The sequence below is a fragment of the Hemiscyllium ocellatum genome, chromosome 7 (genome assembly GCF_020745735.1).
Source record: "Hemiscyllium ocellatum isolate sHemOce1 chromosome 7, sHemOce1.pat.X.cur, whole genome shotgun sequence".
In the NCBI taxonomy this organism is placed as follows: domain Eukaryota; kingdom Metazoa; phylum Chordata; class Chondrichthyes; order Orectolobiformes; family Hemiscylliidae; genus Hemiscyllium; species Hemiscyllium ocellatum.
The window spans coordinates 61,196,211-61,210,391 of record NC_083407.1 but is presented as its reverse complement, the minus strand read 5'-3'; the positions used below and the strand labels follow the sequence as shown (position 1 = coordinate 61,210,391).

The 14,181-nt window shown below is 41.6% G+C and overlaps 1 protein-coding gene across 4 annotated transcripts in view; it reads right to left on the bottom strand.

Annotated features, from left to right (window-relative positions):
• The window catches only part of kalrna (kalirin RhoGEF kinase a), a 744,968-nt gene that overhangs the window by 189,931 nt on the left and 540,856 nt on the right, over positions 1–14,181 (bottom strand). The window lies entirely within an intron of this gene.

Below are 14,181 nucleotides of genomic sequence, written 5' to 3'. Positions count from 1 at the left end.
CATTACATCTATTTGTGGTTTTTTTTTCAGAACATTTCTGATGAACTTAAGCAATGTTGTCTTTTGTGTGAACCAATGCTCACAGATTGAATCATTAACTTGAAACTCGGATCTCAACCAGATGTCAAATTTATTTACAACCCTACTACGGACCTGTAAGTTTTCTTTTTAAGTTGACAAAATTGAGAAATTGTGAGACCCCAGGTACTTACTAAGAGTGAACCACAAGATTTCAAGGTTTTAAGCAAACAAAAGTAAACTTTACTATAAAGTCATTGTAGTTCTAACAGACCATAGGAGTGCTCTCTCATTAGACAGAGATGATTGACGATGCTTGGTTTGTGGGTCACCGGGCCTCAGACAAGTGGCAAGGTAGAGAAAGAGAGACCTTCATGGTAACTTCAGCTAGTACAGAAATTGAACTCCCCCATACTGTTAGCATCACTCTGCATTGCAAACCAGCCATCCAGTCAACTGAGCTACTCAACAGAAATCTGTCTCACCATTCAACACAGTTGGAAAATTAGACATTTTCCTATCTATGCAGGAATCTCTTCCCGCCAATTTTATACAATTCTCCCAACATTCTTGCCAATGTCCACATTGTTCAAAGGCTGAAAAGATCCCACCCACTGCATCAAACACTGCATGAAGCATAGCAAATAGCAAATGTAGTCAAGATGGATCCCACAGGTTTCAAAGCAACACCCTACCCTAATCTTAGTAAAACTTTACAAGGGATTCCAATTTCTTTTATTTGAAATACTTAGCTTTCGAGCTCACTCAAAAGCTGCTAAGTCACATACCTCCTCATCAACAATTCATATTCCAGCTCATATTCTAATCAGCTATATGCTTTCCTGGACTCAAGAGACTGCATTCCAGCATGTATTCACAGAAACAATTTTCAGCTTTTCACAGACTGCTAGCTTCATCAACCTGACATTGCCTGTGTTTCTCTGAGCTTGAAAGTTGCTCAGCTGCACAAAGCAAATGCAAACTGTGGGCATCATTCACCCTCACTTTCAGCTGCAATAAACTGTAAATAGCACATTGTTTCTTTTGACCCCCATGAGCTCAGAAGGCTTTGGACAACCTAACATCAACACTTTGCAGCACCTCCTGACTCTCTGAAATTCTCATGATTTCCAATACCTTGGAGACTGCTGCAGCAGCACCCTTTCTTGGAACCTGCTTCAAGACCTGACTTGCTAGCAAACCTCTCCTCTGACTGTCTCCATGCAACTTTCTAAAAATTAACTGTTCAGTAAACCTTGTATTGGCCTATTGACAAACAAATCACAGTAGAACAATCAAACGTAGCAGCCCCTTGGAACTGTCTGTTTCAAGAATATCATAATAAGTATAGATTAATGGCTTACTGAAGGGATACAAAAAGAAAGTTTTGTCACAGAATGCTCAAGCATCAAAATAGAAACAGAAAAAGTTGAAGAAACTCAATAGGTCTGGCAGCAACAATGGAGAGAGAAGCAGAATTAATCTTTCAAGTCCAATATGCTTCCTCTTTGGAATTATCATAAGAAGAGGATGAGGTCTTGGGTAGATACAGGAGTAAACAAGGGAACAGAACCTTTGAAATGCTGACGGGGAAGGGACAGAAGATATATTTGGGATTGGTATTATGCTGCAGGTGGGGGAAATGGCAGAGGATGATCCTTTGAAGGCAGAAGCTGGTGAGGTGGGAAGTGAGGTCAATACCTCATCCGCCTTCCACAGCACTTTCCCATGCACTGCAGGAGATGCAATCCTTTATTTCCACCTCTGCCCAAGTCTGCAAACACTTATTTCCAGGTGAAAGGTCAATTTGTCTGCACTTCTTTCAATCTGGTCTATTGTATTCGGTGCTCACAATGTAGTGTCTCTATACCTGGGAGACTAGATACCGACTGGGTGACTGGACTGTGCCCAACTTCCAGTTGCTTTCCATTCAAATACACCATCCTGATCTCATGTTCACATTTCTATCCTAGCCCTGCTACAGTATTCCTGTGAAGCCCAATGCGAAATGGAGGAGCTGTTTTTACCGTTAAGGCACTTTTTACAGCGTTCAGAACTTCAGACTATGAACCCTGTCCTCCATTTTGATTGTTTCTGATGGCATTCACTGATATAAAGCTGGAATATCCAACAGCCCGCTCGAAGTCCAGATTTTGGACCATGAACTGCATTGAACTGATAAAGATCTATTTATGAATTACATCAAGTGAGGTTACAAGATTCTGTTTGAATATTTCCAAGACTATATGCTTTGTAGGAAAATCTCATTTAGAGTTTCAGGATTGCAATTCAGAGGACTTTTTCTCACAGCCATATGAAATGAAGCTTAATTAATGGGCAATTGTGAAATTCATGGCCTATCTTGAAGGATAAACCACATCAGACTTTGAAAATCCACAACAACCCTATTCATCCTTGCTGCAACAGGCAACAACTTAGCAGAATGGTTGTAAAGGCTGGGATCCAGATGGACCAGGTCCCAATTTTAAATCACAGTTTGAAAAGGGCCTTTGGCTTGCAGGGTGGGGTGGGTGGCGTTGAACCATGAAAGATCTTGACCATAAGAAACGGTTGGAACTACTTTGTTTTGAGTGTTTCCACTCTTCACCGATTGTTAGACAATAGACAATAGGTATTAGGTGCAGGAGTAGGCCACTCTGCACTTCAAGCCTGTACCACCATTCAATATGATCATCTTTAATCAGTATCCTGTTCCTGCCTTATCTCCATAACCCTTGATTCCACAATCCTTGAGAGCTCTATCCAACTCTTTCTTAAATGAATCCAGAGACTGGACCTCCACTGCCCTCTGGGGCAGAGCATTCTACACAGCCACCACTCTCTGGGTGAAGAAGTTTCTCCTCATCTCTGTCCTAATTGGTCTACCCCGTATTTTAAAGCTGTGTCCTCTGGTTCGGCACTCACCCATCAGCGGAAACATGTTTCCTGCCTCCAGTGTGTCCAATCCTTTAATAATCTGAAATGTCTCAATCAGATCCCCTCGCAGTCTTCTGAACTCAAAGGTCTACAAGCCCAGTCGCTCCAGTCTTTCAGTGTAAGGTAATCCCGCCATTCCAGGAATTGACCTCATGAACCTACGCTGCACTCCTTCAATAGCCAGAATGTCTTTCCTCAAATTTGGAGACCAGAACTGCACACAGTACTCCAGGTGTGGTCTCACCAGGGCCCTGTACAGCTGCAGAAGAACCTCTTTGCTTCTATACTCAATCCCTCTTGTTATGAAGGCCAGCATGCTATTAGCCTTCTTCACTACCTGCTGTAACTGCATGCTTACCTTTATTGACTGCTGTACAAGAACACCCAGATCTCTCTGTACTGCCCCTTTACCTAAATTGATTCCATTTAGGTAGTAATCCGCCTTCCTGTTCTTGCCACCAAAGTGGATAACCATACATTTATCCACATTAAACTGCATCTGCCATGTATCTAATCACTCACCTAGCTTGTCCAGGTCACCCTGTAATCTCCTAACATCCTCATCACATTTCACCCTGCCACCCAGTTTAGTATCATCAGCAAATTTGCTAATGTTATTACTAATACCATCTTCTATATCATTAACATATATTGTAAAAAGCTGCGGTCCCAGTACTGATCCCTGCGGTACCGCACTGGTCACTGCCTTCCATTCCGAAATGGAGCCATTTATCACTCCTCTTTGTTTCCTATCAGCCAACCAACTTTCAATCCAAGTTAGTACTTTGCCTCCAATACCATGCGCCCTAATTTTGCTTATTAACCTCCTATGTGGGACTTTATCAAAAGCTTTCTGAAAGTTCAGGTACACTACATCTATGGGATCTCCCTCATCCATCTTCAGAGTTACATCCTCAAAAAATTCCAGAAGATTAGTCAAGCATGATTTCCCTTTCATAAATCCATGCTGACTCTGACCTATCCTGTTACTACTATCCAGATGAGTCGTAATTTCATCCTTTATAATAGACTCCAGCATCTTTCCCACCACTGAGGTCAGACTAACTTGTCTACAATTTCCTGCTTTCTCTTTCCCACCTTTCTTAAAAAGTGGTATAACATTAGCCACCCTCCAATCCTCAGGAACTGACCCCGAATCTATCGAACTCTGGAAAATAATCACCAACGCATCCACGATTTCCCAAGCTACCTCCTTCAGTACCCTGGGATGTAGACCATCAGGCCCTGGGGACTTTTCAACCTTCAGACCTAACAGTCTCTCCAACACCAATTCCTGGCAAATATAAATTCCCTTCAGTTCAGGTCCTTCAGCCACTGTTACCTCAGGGAGATTGCTTGTGTCTTCCCCTGTGAACACAGATCTGAAGTACCAATTTAATTCTTTTGCCATTTCTTTATTCCCCGTAATATATGCCCCTGTTTCTGTCTTCAAGGGCCCAATTTTAGTCTTAACCATTTTTTTGCCTTTCACATACCTAAAAAAAATTTTACTATCCTCCTTTATATTATTGGCCAGTTTACCTTCGTACCTCATTTTTTCTCTGCGTATTCCCTTCTTAGTAATGCTCTGTTGTTCTTTAAAAGCTTCCCAGTCCTCCATTTTCCCACTTATCTTTGCTATGTTATGTTGAAACCTGGCATAAACATCACACAAATTTGTATGGCCTCATCGGCATATGTGATTAGATGACAGATTAGATTAGCTTACTTGCGTGGAAACAGGCCCCTCGGCCCAACAAGTCCACACAGACCCGCCGAAGCGCAACCCACCCATACCCCTACATTTACCCCTTACCTAACACTACAGCAATTTAGCATGGCCAATTCACCTGACCTGTACATCTTTGGACTGAGGAAACCCACGGGAAGAACGTGCAAACTCCACACAGTCAGTCGCCTAAGGCGGGAATTGAACCCGGGTCTCTGGCGCTGTGAGGCAGCAGTGCTAACTGCTGTGCCACCGTGCCGCCCAATGATTGATACAAAAAGAATTGGTGCCCATTAGAATGCCCAGGTGAGGTGGGGCATGGTGAGGATTCAGGCAAAAACTCTTGGGAAAAAGGATATTCAAAGCAAGCCCTCCCTAAATGCACAGTAGAATGTCAAATGCAATTTTCTGGAGGGAAGTGAAACAAAGCAAATCTTTCTTCCGAGGCCAACCTGAGATGAGTGACACTGTAACATTAGTGATGTAGTTAACGCAACTCAGAGATAGAAATTCTTTCTGCTTAATTACCCGGTTTGTGCTCTGAACAAAACAAAAAGACTTCAATAAAAAGGGGAGGGTAATGCCACTGGACTAATAATTGAAAGGCTCAGCTTACTGGGTCTGAGGACATGGATTCATATCTCACCACAACAGCTAATGGAATTTAAAATCAATTAGTAAGTCTAGAATATAAAGCCAGTATCAATACTGAGGAATATAAATCCATCTGGTCCAATCATTTACATCAGGTAAGGAATCTGTCTTCTTTATCTGGTCTGACTTTAATGAAACTTTAGGCCCAAATAATGTGATTGACTCTTAACATTGCTTCAAGCCACTCCATTCAAGAGCAATTTAGGATGCATACGCCTAATGAAAGAACAGAAAATGTTGCAGATCTATTACATTTATACCACAATCATCTAATCATGCTTCAACATATCGCTCAACGTTCATCACCTACCTTGGCTCCTGGTGCAACAATATTTCAAACTTAAAATTCTTATCCTTATATCCAATCTTTCTATGGCTTGGTCCCTCCAATTACCATAATCTCCCCCAGGCTCATAACTGCTCCCTCCTCTCTAAGACTCCTCAACCAAGAATTCTATGTTTCTCAGTTCTGGAATGGTGTGCATCACTAATTTCTTTCACTGCACCATTAATCAGGTGGAAGGAAGGTCATTGATGAAGCAGCTGAAGATGGTTGGATCTATGACATCACTCTGAGGAAATTCTACAGAAATGCCCTGGAGCTGAGATGACTGACCTCCATCAATTACACCATCTTCCTATCTGTCATCTTCCTATGACTTCAACCAACAGAAAGTTTGTCCTCATTTCTCATTTACTCCAGTTTTATGAGACTCCTTGATGTACTTGATTTGACATTTGGTCAAATGTGGCCTTATGTCCAGGGCTGTCACCCTCACCTCATTTCTTGAATTCAACTCTTTTGTCCATATTTGACCCAAGGCTGTAATGAGCTCAGGAGCAGAGTGGCCCTGGCAGAACCCAAACTAGACATTGGTGAGCAGGTTATTGTTGAGTGGGTGCTGCTTGATAATGCTGTTAATGACATCATTACTGATGATTGACAGTAGACTGATGGGGTAGTAATTGATAAGTTAGATTTTTATTGTACAGGACACATCTGGGTAATATTCCACATTGTTGGAACATGCCATTGTGGTAAGTACACTGGAACAGTTTGGTTAGGGGAGCGGTAAGTTCTAGAGCAGAAGTCTTCAGTGCTATTGCTAAAATGTTGCCACAGTTTTTGTATTATCCAGAGCCTCCAGCCATTTCCAGGTATCACATAAAGTGAATTGAATTGGCTGAAGACTGTGTTGGCAGCAGCTCTGTCTTCCTGGGGACCTCTGGAGGAAGGACCAGCAAGGAAGTCTGAGATTATTGTGAACAGCCAGCAATGTAGAAGTGAGGACACAAACTAATCTTACTGAACAGTGAAGCAGGCTTGAGTGGCTGAATAGTTCCCATTTCATGTTTGTTAAGGGGCAGTGGTTGGCAGGATGGGTATGAAGGGCCACAGGAGGCTGGAGGTAGCATGGAGATCGGTTGAGGAATGGATTGAGGGAGGGATGAGTGTGTAAAATGTGAGGGCTGGAGAGCTGGCGTTTGGTTTCATCTTTCTCTTGAAGCTGCAGCAAAGTGCAAAAGCCAGGTCAGCCTTCCCTGCAGCCCATCTCACCATCCCCGTGCCTGCCTCCCCTCCTCTTCCAGGGGCAGAGGGTATAACTCTCACTGTCACCTGTCGACTTGCAATGAAAATATGGACATCCGGAGCACATTTTTCCAGCCCTGGTGTTGTGGATCTGGACATCATCCTGACTCTGTACACCCGATCTGGGAGCAAAAACTCAGGTCAAGATGTCAATTTGATTCTTCAATTCCCAACATACAGCACGAGGAGTTGAAAGAGAATGTTTGAATTCATCAGGCAGATTAACATCCAGGAATCCCAGGTACATTACTTTCTTGGGCAGGATAATCAAGAAAAGAATGGACATTTTAGAAAAGGAAGAGAGGCAGCAATTTTAAGCTTTAATTGAGGTCTAATTTAACAGCTTTTACAAAGAAATTTCTAAAAAAGCTATATAGTGCTAGTGCTTGCCATGCTGCTCTCTCATCAACAGAGTTAGAAATAGAGTATACAATCCACCCAGAGAGATTCAAGAACAGGGAACATCATCCAAATATATTTAGCACACAGAGGCTAAACAAATCAATTGAAATCAAGAGGAAAATCTAAAACATGATAATGTATCTATTTAATAATAAGACAGCAGAACATATCATTTAAAGTTTATGGATGTGTACTTGCTACCTGTGAAGTCTGTGTTAAAGGAATACAATGTTGCCCAATTTCATTTACTTTACAATGTGGTGAGGAACTGGGATGAGGATGTAAATGCCTTGCCATTATGTTATTGGATGGTTTGGGTCAATGTAGTTAATGTAGTTTTGGATAGAGAATATATAGAGAATACAATGTCATTTTACGACCTGCACATTTGCCCAATTTTCCAATGATAACCCTTTCAATTATAGCCGAAATATAATGTAAGTCAGTTACATTCACACTGCAGGATTTTATCCATAATAAGCTGCTATTATTAATGCTTAAAATTTTGGATGATGAGAACGATCTCCCTATATTTACACTGCTAAAAGAATAATAACATTGCACAACTACTTCTCCATGCAATACAAAAGCCTTTGTTTTGCAAGTTCTTCTTTTTCTTCCTCTCTTTGATGAGCCATTCCAATAAAACCACCACAACAATGGTCTCTTTCAACATTATACATTGTCAGTAATTGTCTCACATAGAGTTCAGGCAAAATGCATTGAACATCGAGGAAATTAGATCATAGAGATCAGCCTTAATTCCTCCTCTACACCATTCAATCAACAATTATCAGGGACCCTGCCCACTGAAGATCCACCCTTAAAAGAAGATAGGGATTTTGTTTTGGAGGGAGAGAAATTCTGGTGTAGATTTGGTAAATTTGTGGGAAATGTGAAGTGGTAACTTTCCTTATTCTATTTACTGCATGAAACCCAGTTTAAAGTGCATGGTGTGTGGAGTGAAATCCAAGCTGTAGTTTCACACCTTCCAGCTGCATGCTAATGTGGGATTACAGTACTATCACATGCTAATCATATTTTCAAATATCTTTTTAACAATCACTTCTAAATCTTTTCTTTCACAGCCTCCCATCAATGAAGATCCTATCCCATTTTACTTATACATTACACCGTGCTTTATCCTACATTTATCCAAATTACAATCCATCTGTCTTTCGAGGTCCTTTCTACACAGTTTCTTCCCACAAAATACTGTGCTTTTCAGTAAATGTAAAGCACCAACCAAACTAGGAGTGACAGTGCAATCAGGGGAGGTAGTTCAAAAATACAGAATGGGTTCAGTAAAATGTGTGTGCAAGCAAACAAAGAACACATGTAATATAATGCAAACAAGTGTGAAATATTGAATGTATCCTGGGAAATGGGTGCCCTGAAATGGAAGCCATTACACAGGATATAATTGATTCTCTGTTCTATTGTCATCAGAGCTTCAACCTGTACATCCATGGATGGGGAAGCACCATCAGATACATGGCAGCTTCTTTGTCTTCTTCCCTGAGCAGCTTTTTAGCTGCAACTCCCTTTGGAATTCCAGCAACGTTTCCAGACATTCCATTGGCGCCTGCAAAGAAAACTAGCCTTTGCTGATGTCACCACAAATGAGGGGTTTCAACCTATGAGTCACACATTGAGTTGTAACACATTTTTGAAGATTTGACCTCAAAGCCAGCAAGTAAGTGCAGATCCTTCTTTCAAATGAGTACATGCCATCTGTTATGCAAGGATTCCCAAGCTTCTATTCAGCTTTTGTTGTGAAAATAACATATGCATATCCACTCCATACTTCTTTAATTCTTTAGTGCTCTTTGAATTTTTAATGAAATTTGCTCACTAATGTATCTAATCACTATGAATGCTGTGTGAAAGTGAGGATGGAAACTGTGAATTGGAGGTGCTTCTTGCACAGTAACATGGAGCAGGAGGCCTCTCGGCAAGCTCATGGATGGTTTCAATTCAACTTCATCCCTTCCATGCTTCTTGTCCTCTGAATCGATTCCATTCTCAAATAATTGTGTATCTTTCTGTGCCACATTTTGTTGCAATGGATTTCCAGGAAAAGCTGGAGGAACTGATAATACCTGAGTTTTGACGACTGAGATTAAAGTGATTCTGACAAGAAAGCAAGCATTTGTACCAAGTTAGAGACATTGGCCCATTTAATTCCAGGATATCCTCTACTATAATCATTCACCAGTCCAGAAATGCACACTGGCTAAGTCACAGAGTACGAGGATATCAAACAATATGGGAGATGACTTTGCACTTATGAAGGACATACATAAACAGGTGCCTGACTTACAAAGATGATGTTCTTGTGGAGTAAATCTGAAGAGAACAATATATGCAGACCATTGTGTATACATATGAAAGGTAATTATAACATCTTGGAAGATACATAGAACACAGAACACTACAGCGCAGTGCAGGCCCTTCATCCCTCGATGGTTCCACAGGTCGGCGCAACAATCTGAAGCCCATCTAACCTACACAATTCCATTTTCATCCATATATCTATCCAATGACCATTTAAATGCCTTTAAAGGTGGCAAGTCCACTACTGTTGCAGGCAGGGCATTCTATGCCCCTACTACTCTCTGAGTAAAGAAATGATATTGCACGTCTGTCCTGTGTCTATTACCCCTCAATTTAAAGCTACATTCCCTCATGCTAGCCATTGCCATCTGAGGAAAAAGGCTCTCACTGTCTACTCTACCTAACTTCTGATTATTCTATATGTCTCAATTAAGTCACCTCTCAACCTTCTTCTATGTAATGAAAACAGCCTCAACTCCTTCAGCCTTTCCTCATAAGACCTTCCCTCCTTACCAGGCAACATTCTAGTAAATCTCCTCTGAATCCTTTCCAAAGCTTCCACAACTTTCCTATAATGCGATGACAATAACTGTACATAATACTCCAGGTGTGGCCGCAACAAAGTTTTGTGCAGCTGCAACATGACCTCATGACTCAGAAACTCAATCCTCAATAAAAGCTAATATACCGTATGCCTTCTTAACAACCTTATCAACCTGGGTGGCAACTTTCAGGGATCTATGTACATGGACACCGAGATGTCTCTGCTCATGTACACTATCAAGGATTTTACCATTAGCCCAGTACTCTGCATTCCTGTTGCTCCTTCCAAAGTGAATCACCACTTTTCCGCATTAAACTCCATTTGCCACCTGGCAGCCCAGCTGTGCAGCTTATCTATGTCCCTCTGTAAAGTGCAACATCCTTTGTCACTATCCAAACTCCACCGACCTTAGTGTCATCCACAAATTTACTAACCCATCCTTCTACGCCCTGATACAGGTCATTTATAAAAGTGACAAACAACAGTGGACCCAAAACAGATTCTTGTGGTATACCACTAGTAACTGAACTCCAGGATGAACATTTCCCATCAATCACCACCCTCTATCTTCTTTCAGCTAGCCAATTTCTGATCCAAACCGCATAATCACCCTCAAGCCAAGGCCTCCGTATTTTCTGCAATAGCTGACCATGGGAACCTTATCAAACACCTTTCTGAAATCCATATACACCACATCAACCACTTTACCCTCATCCACCTGTTTGGTCACCGTCTCAAAGACTCAATAAAGTTTGTGAGGCACAACCTACCCTTCACGAAACTGTGTTGACTATCCCTAATCAACTTATTCCTTTCTAGATGATTATAAATCCTATCACTTATAACCTTTTCCCACATTTTACCTACACCGAAGTAAGGGTCACTGGTCACTCCCCTTCTTGAACAAGAGGACAATATTTGCTGTCCTCCAGGTTTCTGGCACTGTTCCTGTAGACAATGATGATGTAAAGATAAAAGCCAAAGGCCCTGAAATCTTCTCCTTAGCTTCCAAGAGAATCCTAGGATAAATCCCATTTGGCCCAGCGGACTTATCTATTTTTACACTTTCCAGAAATGCTAACATCTCCTCCTTGTGAACCTCAATCCCATCTAGTCTAGTAGCATGTACCTCAGTAATCTCTTCAACAATATTGTCTTTTTCCAGTGTGAATACTGACAAAAAATATTCATTTAGCGCTTCCCCTTCTCCTCTGACTCCACATACAACTTCCCACTACTGTCCTTGATTGGCCCTTTTCTTACTCTCATCATTCTTTTATACTTGACACACCTATACAAAGCTTTAAGATTTTCCTTGATCCTATCAACCAACTACTTGTCATGTCCCCTCCTGGCTCTTCGTAGCTCTCTCATTAGGTCTTTCCTGGCTAACTTGTAACTCTCAAGTAACTCTCTAACTGAGCCTTCACGTCTCATCCTTGTTCTTCCTCTTGACAGGAGACTCAACTTCTTGAGTAACCACGGCCCCCTACCTGACAGGTACATACTTATCAAGGACACACAGTAGCTGTTCCTTGAATAAGCTCCACATATCAAATGTGCCCATCCCCTGCAGTTTCCTTCCCCATCCTCTGTATCCTAAATCTTGCCTAATCCCATCATAATTGCCTTTTCCCCAGCTATAACTCTTGCCCTGCATTACATAAACATCCCTTTTCACTGCTAAAGTAAACAGAACCCAATTGTGGTCACTATCACCAAAGTGCTCACCTACTTCCAAATCTAACACTTGGCCAAGTTCATTACCCAGTACCAAATCCAATGTAACCTCGCCCATTGCTGGCCTGTCTACATACTGTGTCAGGAAACGCTCCTGCACACATTGGACAAAAACTGACCCATCTAAACTACTTGAACTATTGTATTTTCAGTCAATATTTGGAAAGTTAAAATCCCCCATAACAACTCCCCTGTTACTCTTGCTCCTATCCAGAATTATCTTTATAATCTTTTCCTCTACATTTCTGGAACTATTTGGAGGCTTATAGAAAACTCCCAACAGGGTGACCTCTCCCTTCCTGTTTCTAACCTCAGCCCATACTTCCTCAGTAGCCGAGTCCTCAAATGTCCTTTCTGCCACTGTAATATTGTCCTTGACTAACAATGCCACACCTCGCCCTCCTTTACCATCTTCTCTGTTCTTACTGGAACATCTAGTCCCAGAACCTGCAGCAACTATTCCTGTCCCAGCTCTATCCGTGTCTCCGAAATGGCCACAACGTAGAAGTCCCAGGTACCAACCCATGCTGCAAGTTTGCCCACCTTATTTCGGATGTTCCAGGCATTGAAGTAGACACACTTAAACCACCTTCCTGCTTGCTGGTGCACTCTTGCGACCTTGAAACCTTATTTCTCACCTCACTACTCTCATCCTCCTGGACACTGGAGCAATAATTTAGGTTCCCATCCCCCTAATGAATTAGTTTAAACACTCCTGCAGAGCATTCACAAATCTCCCCCCCAGGATATTAGTACCCCTCTGGTTCAGTACCATCTAGTTTGTAGAGGTCCCACCCACCCCAGAATAAGCCCCAATTATCCAAGTATCTGAAACCCTCCCTCATGCACCATCCCTGTAGTCACATGTTCAACTCCTCTCTCTCTCTATTCCTCGCTTCGCTAGCACATGGCACGGGCAACAAACCAAAGGTAACAACTCTGTTTGTTCTCGCTCTAAGCTTCCACTCTAGATTCCTGAATTTCTGCCTTAAATCCTCATCCCTTTACCTACTTATGTTGTTATTGCCTATGTGTACCATGACTTGGGGCTGCTTCCCCTCCCCTCACATAGAATGCCACATAGACTGGGACAATTTCAATCATGATAACAGGAGAGAGGGTCTTTTATCTGGAGCTAATCGCAGCTTCAGGGACGAAAGCATCTATTTCTAATGGTACAGCCTCCAGGCTACTAATTGCCTTTCACATGGAAGGATTTAGTGACGGCTGGTGGGCTTTGGAAAACAAAGTAGAAATATTGACAAGCAAATGAGTCCGATTTATTGCAAGTAGGAATAAATGCAAACTCTTTCACAGATTCAGGATAATAAAAGCTTCCATCCAGTTTATTTTCTTACAGTTCAGTGAGCATCACTGTCCTCACTTTTCTCCCAGTATGGATTGCAGGCAAGCCCTCTGCTGTCCTTTAATCAGAACAGCACAATAGGGCTTGATGAATTGTCCCTTCAGGAATCTTCATGAAGGGCATATTTAAACTGGCTTCAGGAGTCAAACAAAACCACATATAACATAATTACAAAGAGATGTTAGGGGAAGAGTGCCATGAACTGTCAAATGTGGTAGGCGAATTTATCTGAGAGGGTCTGGCTTGTCTGAAATGCTGTCTGATTCTCTGGACTTCCCTGGTTGCATTTGACTAACCTTTCTCTTCTATAGCTGTGGAAAAGGCAATTATGATGGGATTAGGCAAGATTTAGGATACAGAGGATGAGGAAGATAGAAGCAGATAACTCAAAATAATTGTGGTAAATCCTAGCAAAATGTTGTGCACTTAAGACTTCTGGAAACGATTAGAGATAAAAGAGTAAAGCAAAACTTGAGAATGGAAAAGAAATTGGTGAAGTAGAAGAAAAAGATCATCGGTCACGGATGGAATGACAGGTTCAGAAGAAAGGCTGATTGGTGTGTTCCTCTGCTCAATGTTGGGATCAGTAGTGTTTCCAATGTACCAATTCCAAGTCTGGAACTTTGGCTAATCTAACCCCACTTGTATGATGATGCCAATTGATAAAACGCAATAGATTGGGATCAGCTTCTTTAATCGTCTCCCTGAAATATGTCTCCCTGAAATACCAGAGTAGTCAGCAGACTTTCCAATTCTGTGCTGGGATATTTAGAGCTAGAAATTTGAACCTAATGAGGACTGAACTCAATGAAAATGCTATATCATAAAAAAGCACAGAAAAAGAATGGAAATAATTTCAGAAT